At 41.4% G+C, this 14930-nt stretch overlaps 1 non-coding gene across 1 annotated transcript; it reads left to right on the top strand.

The window, feature by feature from the left end:
- The first annotated feature begins 2302 nt into the window (after nucleotides 1-2302).
- On the top strand, nucleotides 2303-2407 carry LOC129535563 (U6 spliceosomal RNA). Its single transcript, XR_008681681.1, has one exon. It is a non-coding gene; the product is annotated as a U6 spliceosomal RNA (small nuclear RNA).
- Nucleotides 2408-14930: the final 12523 nt, after the last annotated feature.

The raw sequence follows: 14930 nt of genomic DNA, 5'->3' as shown, positions 1-14930 counted from the left end.
TCTTGGGTGAATATGTAGAAGCAGATTCTAGGTCATATGGTAAATGTATATTTAACTTCATGAGAAATTGACAAAGAGGTCTCCAAAGTGGCTGTACCATTTTGCATTCCTATCAGCTGTGTATGAGGGCCTTAGTTGCTTCGTATCCTTGTCCACATTCGATATTGCCCATCTAAAAAAACTGGTTTTCATGAGGATGTAGAGTGATAACCTTTTGTGGTTTTATTTGCATTTCCATTATGATTGATAATGGGTGTTTCCCCCCAGGTGTTTATCTGCCATTAGTATATCTTCGGTGAAGTGTCTGTTCAAATCCTTTGCCCATTTATAAAAGCAGGTTGTCTTTGTCCTATTACTGCTTTGTGAATTCTTTACAAATTCTGATCCACTAACTCTAATTGCTTTTTGGTAGACTCCTTAGAATTTTCTACAATGTATGTAACCGTATAGCCAGTGGATAATACTTACATAGTGCTTCTGTGGCACAAATTTATCTTTTTGCTCTCTTTTGTAAACTTTTTAGGTAATTTAAAAATTGCCCTTTGTTTTTAACCTGCTCATATCTTTATATTACAGTCGGTTTCTTCTAGATGGGATATAGTTGTTTCTTATCCAATCTGACAATCTCTGTCTTTTAGTGGAGTGCTTTTTAAAAAAATTGCATTATACTTGATATGTAACGTTATATTAGTTTTAGGTGTACAACATAATGATTTGATCTATGTGATAATGGCTTGTTTAGAAAATTTACGTTCACTGTAATTATTGATGTGACTAGGTTTAAATTTGCTACTTGATCATTTGTTTTCCATTGGTCCCAATCGATTCTTTGTCCTTGTTTCCCTTTGTTTCTTTCTTTTTTTTTTTAAAAGAAACATATTTTTAATGAGTAAAACTACTTACATATCTGGGTCTATTTAACAATTTTAACCTGTAATAGATTTGAAGGAAATCATATTACAATTGCTAGGAACCTCAAACAATGCTCTCTCACTCTAGACAGAAACATACACACATACACACACTCCCCTACACATATAAACAAGAATACTGGTCAGTTTATCTTACTTATTTCTTCTCTGAGCAGGATCTCAGACATATCTATAAAAGAGTCTAGGAAACTCTGGTACTGATGTACAAGAAAGACCTAAAACCTCTGTGCATGCTTAATTGCTTCAGTAGTGTCCAAGTCTGCGATCTCATGGACTGTAGCCCACCAGGCTCCTCTGTCCATGGAATTTTCCAGGCAAGAATACTGGAGTGGGTTGCCATTTCCTTCTCCATCCCTTTGTTTCTTTATTCATCTGTAGTAATTGAATCTTTTCATGATTCTTTCTGATTTCCACTATTGGTTTACTTAGGCCTTCCCATGTGCTGCTGCTGGTAAAGAAGCCACTTGCCAATGCGGGAAACATAAGAGATGCAGATTCAATCCCTGGGTCGGGAAAATCCCCTGGAGAAGGACATGGCAACCCACTCCAGTATTTTTGCCTGGAGAATCCCGGGAGCCTGGTGGGCTATACAGTCCTTAGGGTTGTAAAGAGTCAGACACGGCTGAAGCAACTTAGCACGTTGGCTTAACTAGCTCTGTGTGTGTGCTCAGGCAGTCATTCGTGTCTGACTCTTTGCAACCCTATGGACTATAGCCTGCCAGGTTTCTCTGTCCATGGGATTTTCCAGGCAAGAATACTGGAGTGGGTTGCCATTTCCTACTCTAGGGGATCTTCCTGACACAGAGACTGGCAGAAAGATTCTTTATCACTTTGCCACTTGGGAAGCCTGGCTTACTAGCTATATCTCCTTTAAACATTTTGTTAGTGGTTGCTCTAGGGTTATTTAAGTAATCATACATAGTCACAGTCTGCCTTTAAATAATATTTTATCACTTCACGTGACTTGTAAGAATCTTACAACAGGACACTTCTGCCTTCTTCCTTTTGCCCTTTGTGCATCTGCTGTCACACATTTTGCTTCTGCACATTATAAACTCTTCACTTTATTACGTCTACTTTAGTCAGATACCTTTGAAAGAGATTAAGCAGGTGAAAGGACACTTTTGTATTTACCCACATGTTTACCATTTCTGGCATTATTTATTCCATTTTGTGGACTAAAATTTCCAGCTGTTATCATTTTCCTCCTTCCTGAAGAGTTCTTTTCACATTTCTGCATTTCTGCTGGTCACAAATTTCCTGTTTTAACAGGAATGTCTATCTTTCATCTTCTTTTTCCCTTTTTTCTTCCTTAGTATGGTATGATTACATTTATAATGTTGGAACATGCACATTTAAAATTGCATAGAGTGCTTGCTTCAGCTGCACATGGACTAAAATTGGAAGCACACAGAGAAGATCGGCATGGTCGCTGCATGAGGATGACACAGAAATCAGAAGCACGCAACTTTTTTGTACATAATGCACTGAACTATATACTTCAAAGTGGTTAACATAGTAAATTTTATGTTATGTATATTTTATCACAATAAAAAATGCATAGAAATGGATCTAGAAATAGACATACAAAACTGTTACTGTTGACCTCCTCCTGGGAAGAGGAGTTTGAGGTGATAGAGTTTAAATGACAGATGCTTGGAATATTGACTAAAGCAGGCTCATTAACTTCAAATTTTGAGAAATCAGAAGAGACCTCAACATTTTAAAAAGAAGAAAACATAGTATAGTTCCCAAGTTTTTATTTTCATTTTGAAAAGAGGGTCATGGTCATTGCAAAGAAGTGATCTTAGAAATAAGAATCACAGCTGCTTGATTCAGCACTTTCTTTGTGAGTTGGATAAAAGCCAGAACTCACAATGCTCTAAAACACACCTGGACCAGAACACAATGCCCTTGCAATGTTTTAGAACACAACTAGATAAAACTGCAGCCTCTTGAAAACCAAAGCATGCTTTATGGCAGCTCCCGTGTAGGGTATCACCCACAGGGCACTTTGGGAATGCTGCAGGCTTCACATTACACCCCAGGAAAACCCGTATCACTTGACAGAATGTTTAGTTAATTTTAAAGTTAACTTGAGCTAAATTTTTAAAGTAATCAAAAGTTGCCTAAAAAAACAAAAAACAAAAAACTCTTCCCATCATTTTCCAAAGATTTTCTCTCTGCTTCTGATACTCCTTATCTTTTTTGTCCCATCCCAAGAGCCTAGGCATACATCATTTTGTTGGGCTTGAATTTAGCCCCATGCTTACAAAAGGTTCACTTCAAATGATTAAACATGTACCCTGTGTTTCAGGGAAGTGAGGGAGTATCAGGGCAGTAAAGGGTGTTTCCTGGGATGCGGGAGGACTCTGGTTCAGTCAGAATCACTGCTGTGCTTCACAACACAGGTCAACGCATTCTGAACTGACAGTAACATTTCATCTAACTTCTTGGGTAATTTGGCTCCCTGACCTATGCTGTCCTTGAACTAAACAGCAAGAGAGGATGGCTGAGTGCTGAGATTCGTGCCGTGTGTGTGTCTGAGGCCGGGAGAGCTGCTCCCAGCTAATGACACCAGAGGTGTGAGCCTGGCAGAGAGCATGATCCACTTGCAGATGCTCCCTGAACAGTCAAAGTGGTATCCATTGTTCAGACAAGGATATTTATTTTTAAAGCTTAACACAAACACAAAGCTCTGGCTCTGTAAGATCACAGGGTACTATTTCATGCTGATGGGACCTTAGAAGCATACTCCATGCACTCTCAGAATCACAGTTTAGAAACGAGAGATGTCCAGAAAGGAAGCTATAAAATTATTACCATCTTATAAAACAAGGGCTGCAGGAAACAGGAAGGTTCCTGGAATCATTCAACCAACAGAGAGAAATTTGAAAAATTCTTCAGGATGGAGATCAGGGCATATTCCTTTTTCGATCACTCCAAGTGTCTTATTTTGCATGTAATTCAATTATAAGAACAGTAATCTCTAAGGAGAATACACAGATATTAGGTGTTGGGTTCTGTCTTTGTCCATGCAGGATGCCAAAACAAAATTACCACATATTAGGTGACTTATAAACAACAGAAATTTATTTCTCACAGTTCTGGAGGCTGTCAGTGTGAGATTAGGCTGCCAGTAAGGTTGGGTGAGGGTCTTCTTCTAAGTTGCAGATTTCTTGTGTTCGAACATGTCGGAAAGGGCTACTTGGGTCATGGGTCTATTTTAAAATAAAACTACTAAGGCCATTGATGAGGGCTCCACTCTCCGGACCTTCCAAAGACCTCACCTCCTAATATCATTGCATTGGACATTAGGGTTTCAACATATGAATTTTCGGCAAGGACACAAACATTCAGACCACAGCAGGGCCTAAGACCACGCCCTCCTCCAGCCTCTGGCAGATACACTCAATTAAGACCTATCTTAGGGACTCTCTTGGCAGTCCAGTGGTGAAGAATCCACCTTTCAATTCAGGGGATGTAGGTTCAACCCTGGCAGGGGAACTAAGATCCCACATGCTACAGAGCATCTTAGCATGGGTGCCACAATTACTAAGCCTGAATGCTCTGGAACCTGAACCCCACATTGAAAGAGAAGCCTGTGCACCAGAACTAAGACCTGACATAGCCAATAAATAAATACATTCTTTAAGAAGAAGACCTATCTTATGGGGACCAATGGGCTTCCCAGGTGGCCCTAGAGGTAAAGAATCTACCTGCCAATGCAGGAGACATAAGAGATGCAAGTTTGATCCCTGAGTGGGGAAAATCCCCTGGAGGAGGGCATGGCAACTCACTCCAGTATTCTTGCCTGGAGAATCGCATGGACAGAGGAGCTTGGCAGGCTACAATCCACAGAGTTGCAGAGTCAGACATGACTGAAGTGACTTAGCACACATGACCACACAGGGACCTATAGGCACACTTTTTAAACAGGATGAAAGACTCTCCTCCTGTGTATATTCCCACCCACCAAGCCAGAAGAAGTGTGTTAAAGAAAGTGATTATAATCGGGGCCTGATGTGGGGATCCTCACTCCTTTCCTTGAAGATTTTCAGACCCCAGAGTTCCCTTGGGGAGAGAGGCATGGGGTGGGATTTAGTGCATGCTGTGACCTTTGGAGGACAGAAAGCAGAGGAGAGCACTGGTTCTTCTAGTCCATCCAGGAAGGGAGAACTGAGGCCAGACAGAACATGGTAATCCTTCATAAGAGTGCAACATGGCCTGATGAATGTCAAGCCTTTCAACATTTCCTCCAATATCTCTTTAGGAGTTTAGGTGGATACCTCTTCCTTCATGGGCCAATTTGGAATTTTGAGTGGGAGGAATAAATGTTTCTCCTCATAGTAAAATGTGCAAGCATGGTTTTAATTTAGATCAAGGAAATTCAAGTTAGATCAAGAAAGACTCTTCCCTCAGTGAGAATTACTCACAATGAAAACAGTTCTCACAAAAATGCTCAAGATGTGGCTTTTCAAAGCAGATGCCTAATTAAAGTCTGGCTTCCACATTGTCCATGCGTGCACTAAAAGGAATTAGAAGAGGTTCGTGCAAAGGAACAATAGGGAGACTGCAGACACAGAGAACGTAGAACAGTGTAGCAAAATATTCCCATGAGATTGACAATCATTATTCCATAACTGATCATAAATGATTTATTTCCAGAACAAATGAACAAGAGATTGAGTTGAATCTAATTTTCTAATAGGAACCAGGGACTTCCTTGGTGGTCCAGTGGTTAAGAATCCGCCTTCCAATTCAGGGTACGTGGGTTCTATTCCTGGTGGAAAATTAAGATTCCACAGCTGCAGGGCAGCTAAGTGTGAGCGTGCCACAACTAGAGAGCCCATGCACCACAACTTCTGAAGCTTGCCAGCTCCAGTGCCCGTGCTGCAACAAGAGAAGCCACTGCATGTTGCAACTGGAGAAAGCCTGTGTGTGTGCTGCAGCAAAGACCCAGCACGGCCAACAATAAAAAAAATTTTTAAATAAAGTAAAAGGAATCAGAAAGGTGTGGGAATATTAAACTTCCATCTGTCTCATGGGAGGAAGGTTCTATTTGGTTTCTAGGCTTTATTTGATGACAATGAACTTTCACACTTCTTTGTCAGAGTACTCAGGTGTGGGGCCAAAACCTATCCGTACAGCCATTCAACCCAAAGCATGGATTATCCTCTCTCCACATCTCCTAGCACACCTAAGTAGCTAGCCCCTTCTTCTCAGATGAAAACTGCTTGAAAACTCACCTGGTAGAGGAAGTTGCTTTCCCTTTTGCCAAATGATCCAAATAATTTGTGGTTCAGGGTGATTGCTCCTCTAATTCTCCAGGTGCCTAATCTTGTAAGGCATACAATCTCATTCCACAGGGTTTTATTCTGTGTTCTGAGGAAGATTATTCTATGAATCTTGATACAGGTGACGTAGCTTGAGAAAGTGTGATGTGACTGATGGGGTGAGCTGGAAACTGATTACTTTTAGTTGAAGGAGGAAGAAGCCAGAGAAGATGGAATGTGGTGAGTTCACAGGGGTACATCTGCCCAACTTTTCTGTGATCCCAGCATTGCTACTTAACCCTGATTCAGAAGGTATCATGAAAGATTCAAAGAAATGTCTTTTAAAGCAAATTCTTATGTTAACTTATCAGCTCCCAAACAATATCAGAAAGGTGGTAACTATAATGGGTCGACAGACTTTTAGAAAATGTATAATTCATGGCATTGTGCCAGAAAAACATTGATCCTATAGGTTATGGGTAAATAACACAATTGTTATGCCTCATTTAAGCTCCCTATTGATTCGGAAGACAGAGTATGTTTCAGAGCAAATGTATAAATGAAGGCAAGTCTTGACTTGGATTCTCTGTAAATAGCAGAAGGTTCCCGCTACCTTTATCACTTAGCAGCAAACATGGTAGACATATACTTTCAAACAGGAAATAATGGACCTGGGAAATTGTGTTTTCTTGGAAAACATCTTTGATAGCATGAGAAACACACACTTTGCAATCACCGTCTGGGAAGGCAGATTCCCAGGACTTTTTTTTTTCCTCCATCTCAGAACAGCTCCCTGTTTTCCTTTGTGAAGCTGTGTCACGTGAATACCAGCAGAGATTCTGCCTAGGTATTCTATTAGCATTTACTGTAACCAGTGTGTAGAAAACCCAGATGACTAAAGTCATTGCTTTTAAAGCCCTTTTCACAATTGAATTTCCTGTGGAGAAGCAATATCCCAGGAGCATAATAGATTTTCTCCCCTCTTCTTCCATTAACACAGACACTTTCACTGCTAACTAATCAGTTGCAATTCTAATCTATATTTCTGATTTGTTTACATGCATCATGCAGGCTGGCAATCTTTTGAATTTAAATGTGACTTAAAGTAAAATAAAATAACCACAAGTAAATGACACAGAATTGCTAACAGTGGGAACCTTGTTTACATTCCACATTCTGAAAATATTTTGTTCAGCTGGCTGGGGAAACCACATGGTTGAGACAGACCGGGTGATGATTGGGTTTATTGCTTGGCTGGAACCGGGGTGGAAAAAGGGATGGTGTGTGATGTGGCTGTCTGTCACCTCGAGCCCAGAGAAAGAACACATTCTCAGCACACATGCGAGCCCTGCTTCAGCAGGAAAGCTCTGATAATCCTCACCAGAGTGTCATGTGCGCCTGGCACCGGGCCAGGACAATATGCCAGCCTTTTTGAGTGTTCGGGTAATCACCGTCTCTTCCTTTCTGTAGTCATCCGCGGATGCTGCTTTCACCGGACTCTCTCAGAGCCTGTTTGTTCTTCCAGTCCTTTGTTCCCTCCCACTTTCTAGAATTATCCCCTAATACATTCATTTTTCTCCCTTTCCACCTACATCTGAAGGTATATTGAGAGGCTTCTGCATCCCCATCACCCGACACCCCTTTTCACAAAGAGTTATTCCAGCCGGGTTAAATGTAACCGAACAATAGCCCTGAACGGTCACTGAGGGAAAGGCGGCCCTGAAGATTATGGCCAACACAAAACTGCTTTCTAACATGGTCCCTGTTCTGCAAGGGGCCCGTTGTCAGGCCTGGAGTGGAGTGCAAAACCCAGCAAGTGTTTGGTTTAAGAAATATGAAAGGAGGCAGGGGCAGGAGGAGGATGAGGGTGAGTTTAGAAGAGAAGAATCAGGCTTTTAACAAGCCTTTCCTAATTGTGGTAACTCCTAAGGTGCAACTCAAAAAGTTAATTGTTCCATTGTTTGTTAAGAATACACTGCTGTTGTTGTTTAGTGGCTAGGTCCTGTCTGACTCTTTGAGAGTCCATGGATTATAGCCCACAAGGCCCCTCTGTCCATGGGATTTGCCAGGCAAGAATACTGGAGCGGGCTCCCATTTCCTTTTCCAGCTGATCTTCCCAACCCAGGGATCGAAACCCGCGTTGCCTGTATTGGTAGGCAGATTCTTTACCACTGAGCCACCAGGGAAGCCTACTGGAAGAGAACCAAAGGCACATTTTCTTTAGAGACCTAAGGAAGCTTTTTTTACATTTTCTTTGCTTTGAAAAACAAAGCCCCTTATGCCCATGCACATCTTGAGAACACTGGCTCAGAGGAACTAATGTTACTTAGGGATTTTAGGAGCCACAACAAGGGTACTTGGAAGCCTTAGAGACGGATGGAAAGGCATGAACGTGCTGAGGCTCTTCTCCCAACCTTCTAGTTGTGTTTTCATAAAGGAGAGAATTTCCAGAAACTACTGTGAGAGGTGTTACTGAACTGAGAAAGAAGAGAAGCTAAAGGCAAAGGAGAAAAGGAAAAATTTGCCCATCTGAACTCAGAGTTCCAAAGAATAGCAAGGAAAGATGAAAAAAGCCTTCCTAAGTGATCAATGCAAAGAAATAGAAAAATACAATAGAATGGGAAAGAGTAGAGATCTCTTCAAGAAAATTAGAGTTACCAAGGAAACATTTCACGCAAAGATGGGCACAATAAAGGACAGAAACAGAATGGACCAGACAGAAGTAGAAGATATAAAGAAGAGGTGCAAGAATACACAGAAGAACTACACAAAGAAGATCTTTAGTTCAGTTTAGTCATTCAATCGTGTCTGACTCTTTGTGACCCCATGGACCATAGCACATCAGGCCTCCCTGTCCATTACTAATTGCTGGAGTGTGCCCAAACTCATGTCCATTGAGTCGGTGATGCCATCCAACCATCTCATCCTCTGTCATCCCATCCTCCTCCCTCCTTCAGTCTTTCCCAGCATCGGGGTCTTTTCCAGTGAGTAAGCTCTTCGCATCAGGTGGCCAAAGTATTGGAGTTTCAGCTTCAATATCAGTCCTTCCAATGAACACTCAGGACTGATCTCCCTTAGGGTGGACTGGCTGGATCTCCTTGCAGTCCAAGGGACTCTCAAGAGTCTTCTCCAACACCACAGTTCCAAAGTTTCTTTAGAGTTCAACTCTCACATCCATACATGACTACTGGAAAAACCATAGCCTTGACTAGATGGACCTTTGTTGGCAAAGTAATGTCTCTGCTTTTTAATATGCTGTCTAGGTTGGTCATAACTTTCCTTTCAAGGAAAAAAATGACCCAGATAGCCATGATGGAGCCAGGATGTCAGCTAGAGCCAGACGTCCTGGAGTGGAAGTCAAGTGGGCCTTAGGAAGCATCACTACCTTCCAGTCCCAAAGAAAGACAATGCCAAAGAATATCCAAACTACAGCACAACTGCACTCATCTCACATGCTAGCAAAGTGATGCTCAAAATTCTCCAAGCCAGGCTTCAACAGTACATGAACCATGAACTTCCAGATGTTCAAGCTGTGTGTAGAAAAGGCAAAGGAACCAGAGATCAAATTGGCAACATTCATTGGATCATAGAAAAAGCAAGAGCATTCCAGAAAAACATCTCCTTCTGCTTCACTGACTACACTAAAGCCTTTCACTGTGTGGATCACAACAAACTGTGGAAAATTCTTCAAGAGATGGGAATACCAGACCACCTTACCTGCCTCCGAGAAATCTGTGTGCAGGTCAGGAAGCAATAGTTAGAACTTGACATGGAACAATGGACTGGTTCCAGATTGGGAAAGGAGTATGTCAAGGCTGTATATTGTCACCTTGCTTATTTAACTTATATGCAGGGTACATCATGTGAAATGCCAGACTGGATGAAGCACAAGCTGGAATCAAGATTGCCAGGAGAAATAGCAATAACCTCAGATATGCAGGTGATACCACCCTTATAGCAGAAAGCAAAGAGGAACTAAAGAGCCTCTTGATGAAAGTGAAAGAGGAGAGTGAAAAAGTTGGCTTAAAACTCAGCATTCAAAAAACAAAGATCATGGCATCCAGTCCCATCACTTCATGGCAAATAGATGGGGAAACAATGGAAACAGTGACAGATTTTATTTTCTTGGGCTCCAGAATCACTGCAGATGATGGCTGCAGCCATGACATTAAAAGATACTTGCTCCTTGGAAGAAAAGCAATGACCAACCTAGGCATATTTAAAAGCAGAGACATTACTTTACCGACAAAGATCCATATAGTCAAGGCTATGGTTTTTCCAGTGGTCATGTATGGATGTGAGAACTGGACCATAAAGAAAGCTGAGCACCGAAGAATTGATGCTTTTGAACTGTGGTGTTGGAGAAGACTCTTGAGAGTCCCTTGGACTGCAAGGAGATCCAACCAGTCCATCCTAAAGGAAATTAGTTTGAATATTCATTGGAAGGACTGATGTTGAAGCTGAAACTCCAATACTTTGGCCACCTGATTTGAAGAACTGACTCCTTGGAAAAAACCCTGATGCTGGGAAAGATTGAAGGTGGGAGGAGAAGGGGACGACAGGATGAGATGGCTGCATGGCATCACTGACTCGATGGACATGAGTGTGAGCAAGCTACAGGAGTTGGTGATGGACAGGGAAGCCTGGTGTGCTGAAGTCCATGGGGTCACAAAAGAGTCAGACACAACTGAGCAACAAAACAACAACAAAGGATGAATATGATCCTCTAAAATTTTTATATTGAAACCTAATCCCCCAGATGATGTTATTCGGTGGCAGAAGCTTTGGGATGTAATTAGGTCCCCATAAGAAATTAGAGCCCTTATGAAAGAGACCCAAGAAATTTCTCTCCCCCTTCTGCTACGCAAGGAGAGTGAGAAGTCTGCAACCTAGAGGGTACCCTCAAATGATCATGGTGGCACCCTGATCTCTGACTCCTAGCCTCCAGAACTGTGAGAAATAAATTTCTGTTGTTTATAAGCTGCCCTGTCTATGATTGTTGGGTTTAAGCAGCCTGAACAAAAACAAGATGTAAAAGACAGCAAGTGCAATTGAATTTCAGAAAGGGAAATTATATTTGATCAGGTCTTTGAATTTGGGGCTTCCCTGGTGGCTCAGAGGTTAAAGCGTCTGCCTCCAATGCGGGAGACCCGGGTTTGATCCCTGGGTCGGGAAGATCCCCTGGAGAAGGAAACAGTAACCCACTCAAGTATTCTTACCTGGAGAATCCCATGGACGGAGAAGCCTGGTAGGCTACAGTCCACCGGGTCGCATAGAGTCGGACATGACTGAGCGACGGAACGGAACGGAGAGAATAGATAGTTAAACATTTGGAGGATTATTTTAGTGTGATGGCCTAAAAGTAAAGAACCAGATAAGGGAACATCAAAGAACCTGATCTAATGACTTTAGTTCATTCTTTTTATTTAGAGAACACTGGCACTGCTTACCACAACTTCTGAATGATGTTCAGTTCAGTTCAGTTCAGTCGCTCAGTCGTGTCCGACTCTCCACGACCCCATGAATCACAGCACGCCAGGCCTCCCTGTCCATCACCAACTCCCAGAGTTCACTCAAACTCATGTCTACAGAGTCGGTGATGCCATCCAGCCATCTCATTCTCCGTCGTCCCCTTCTCCTCCCGCCCCCAACCTTTCCCAGCATCAGAGTCTTTTCCAGTGAGTCAACTCGTCGCATGAGGTGGCCAAAGTATTGCAGTTTCAGCTTTAGCATCAGTCCCTCCAATGAACATCCAGGATTGATCTCCTCTAGAATGGACTGGTTGGATCTCCTTGCAGTATAAGGGACTCTCAAGAGTCTTCTCCAACACCACAGTTCAAAAGCATCGATTCTTCGGTGGTCAGCCTTCTTCACAGTCCAACTTTCACATCCATACATGACCACGGGAAAAACCATTGCCTTGACTAGACGGACCTTGATTTGCTATTCATGATTGCTGTGATAAGTAACTGGAAACATTATTGCTAGGTGCATTTAAAAAGGATATCTATTATTGCCCCACTGTAGAATATTGTACTGATGTTTTCATCTATTTTACTATCTGAAAGAGTTAAATAAAATTTTCAGAATGTGTGTTTGATACAGAAATGTATTACTATTCTTTCACCTTCTTGTTGTGTTTTATTTGGATTACTTAAAGATGTACCTTGGCCTATAAATTCAAGGATGATATAAATCTTTAGAACATGTTATATACATGACTGCCCTACTGAAAACCTTTTTTTTTCTGATAGTATTAGAAACCTTGTCAGACACTGAGATGAATATTTTCAGTTAGAAGTTAATTGCATTGACGATAATGTACATCTATGCCTCTGAAAATAAATTATATCAAATATCTGCTTAAAATTACCTTAGTAATTGATACATCTTCTCAAGAGCTGATCACTGAAATGTACAGATCTTTGCTCCCAGTTTGTTTACCTGAGATTGTCTTCATATTCCTAACAAGAGGATTTTAGATGCTGTCTTAAAATGTTGAGAGGTCTGTGTTTTCCTCTCATCTTCTTATTAATTTGGTGAGTATCACTTAGATTTTCTTAACCTTAGGATCATCTTTGCCTCTTCCCTTTCCTTGTTTCATGGAACACCAGTGCTGAAGCCCTAGACTCCTCATTTTAATACCTTTTCTTTCTTGTTCTTATTACCTAGACGCATTTACAGACGTGTATCACCTGTAGGTTATCATAGTAATAAACAGAAAAACAAACTGTTTCTGCTTCCTCACCTCCATAGTTTCTACCAAATTATTATGAAACTCAAATATCAGAATACATTAAACACACATGGATAGACACACAGATAGACAGATAGACACACAGACACACACATAGTTGCTCTATTTTCCCTGCCAGGAACTTCTGACCTAGCTCGATTCATCTCCTGGTTGCCTCTTCATGCTCTCCCAGATCACCCCCAACTCCAGTCTTTTACCTCTGCCATTTTCCGGCTTGGACTACTCTTCCTTCTCCTACCATCTCTAAATCCTGCCTGTGTTTAAAGGCTTATCTTGAGTCCACGAAGCTTTTCTCAGTGACGTGAATCACAGTTTTCTCCATCTTTCATGAAATTATCTAATTTGATTGATGTGTGCCACTCATTTTGACTGTGGCTCAGAGGTTAAAGCTTCTGCCTCCAATGCGGGAGACCCGGGTTCGATTCCTGGGTCGGGAAGATCCCCTGGAGAAGGAAACGGTAACCCACTCCAGTATTCTTGCCTGGAGAATCCCATGGGCGGAGAAGCCTGGTAGGCTACAGTCCACGGGGTCACATAGAGTCAGACACAACTGAGCGACGGAACTGAACGAACTGCTCTCAGCAGGTTATGGCTACTCAGCGATGTTCATTTGTGTCTGCATGATCACCTCCATTGACAACTGACTAGAAATTGTGGATGTTTTGCCTGAACTTTGATTTTTTTCCCTGAAAACCATGCACTGGTTGTAGGCATACACCATCGGCCTTATCTGTGATCTTCTCTCTGATTTGACTTCAATAAGTGCTTAGCTGTTTGCATCCTAGCATTGTCTATTTGTGTATTCATTGTTTAACCCTTAATTGATTCATTTAAGGGCTGTGACTCTGGGTCAGGTGCTCTTCTGACACTGGGATATACAAGTGAATAAGAGGTCACCATTTTCATGAGAACTTTACAGTCCACACTGACTCAGATCAAGGGACAACAGAAGTGTTAATTCGGATTTTGGATAATACTTAGAATTGATGGCTCAGTCTGAATGAAGTTGAATAAAGAACCACAGATACATAGTATTAACTAAGTCTCTAGAAAAATTTGCCAAGGACTTTGAAAACATCCTTGGTCACTAAACATGCAGAGCCAACATCAGGAAATAATAGGGAGTGATAAATTAGGAGCTTGGGACTAACATACACATACTACTATATATAAAATAGATAACCAGCAAGGACCTGCTGCTGTATAGCACAGGGAACTCTAGTCAATATTCTGTAATTACCTGTATGGAAAAAGAATGGATATATGCATATGTTTAACTGAATCACTTTGCTGTACGCTGGAAACTAACTCAACATTGTAAATCAACTGTACTCCAATAAAAATTTTTAAAAAGTGAATGTGATACACCACATTTATAGAATAAAGGATGTAAACCACATACACAAAAAAATTTTAAATCCCGAGGATGGTCATATTATGCTAAAATGATGAATTTTTAATTTTGCTTATAGAGTTACATGCACTTCACCAACTCCGTTACTGAACTGTCCCAAATCACAAAATAAATTCAGTATTGTATCCATATAGGTAGAAGAATTCTATAGCAAGTAAAGAGATAAAAATAAATTAAAAAAAAGAGGAACTAATAATAAGGGTCATGAAATGAGATAGTGGGGACCATTCATTGCTATTTTTACCTACTTTGGCCTTTATTTTAAGCTTGGAGAGATGGCTCATGAGAGAAATATGTGGGGAATGAGCAGAAAGAAAGCACATGAACTCCACCCTAATAGCTGCTTTGTTCTATTTATCTAGAAGACTCTTCCCTTCTGGCACAGTGGTAATGAATCCACCTGCGATTGGAGGAGACAAAAAGAGACTTGGGTTCGATTCCTGGGTCAGGAAGATCCCCCTGGAGTAGGAAATGGCAACCCACTCCAGTATCCTTGTTGGGATAATCCCATGGACAGAGAAGCCTGGAGGGCTACAGTCCAGGGGGTTGCA

This window comes from Moschus berezovskii, chromosome 15 (assembly GCF_049115385.1).
Source record: "Moschus berezovskii isolate FMDL1 chromosome 15, NW_MosBer_1.0, whole genome shotgun sequence".
NCBI lineage: Eukaryota > Metazoa > Chordata > Mammalia > Artiodactyla > Moschidae > Moschus > Moschus berezovskii.
This window is presented reverse-complemented; position numbering and strand designations above follow the sequence as displayed.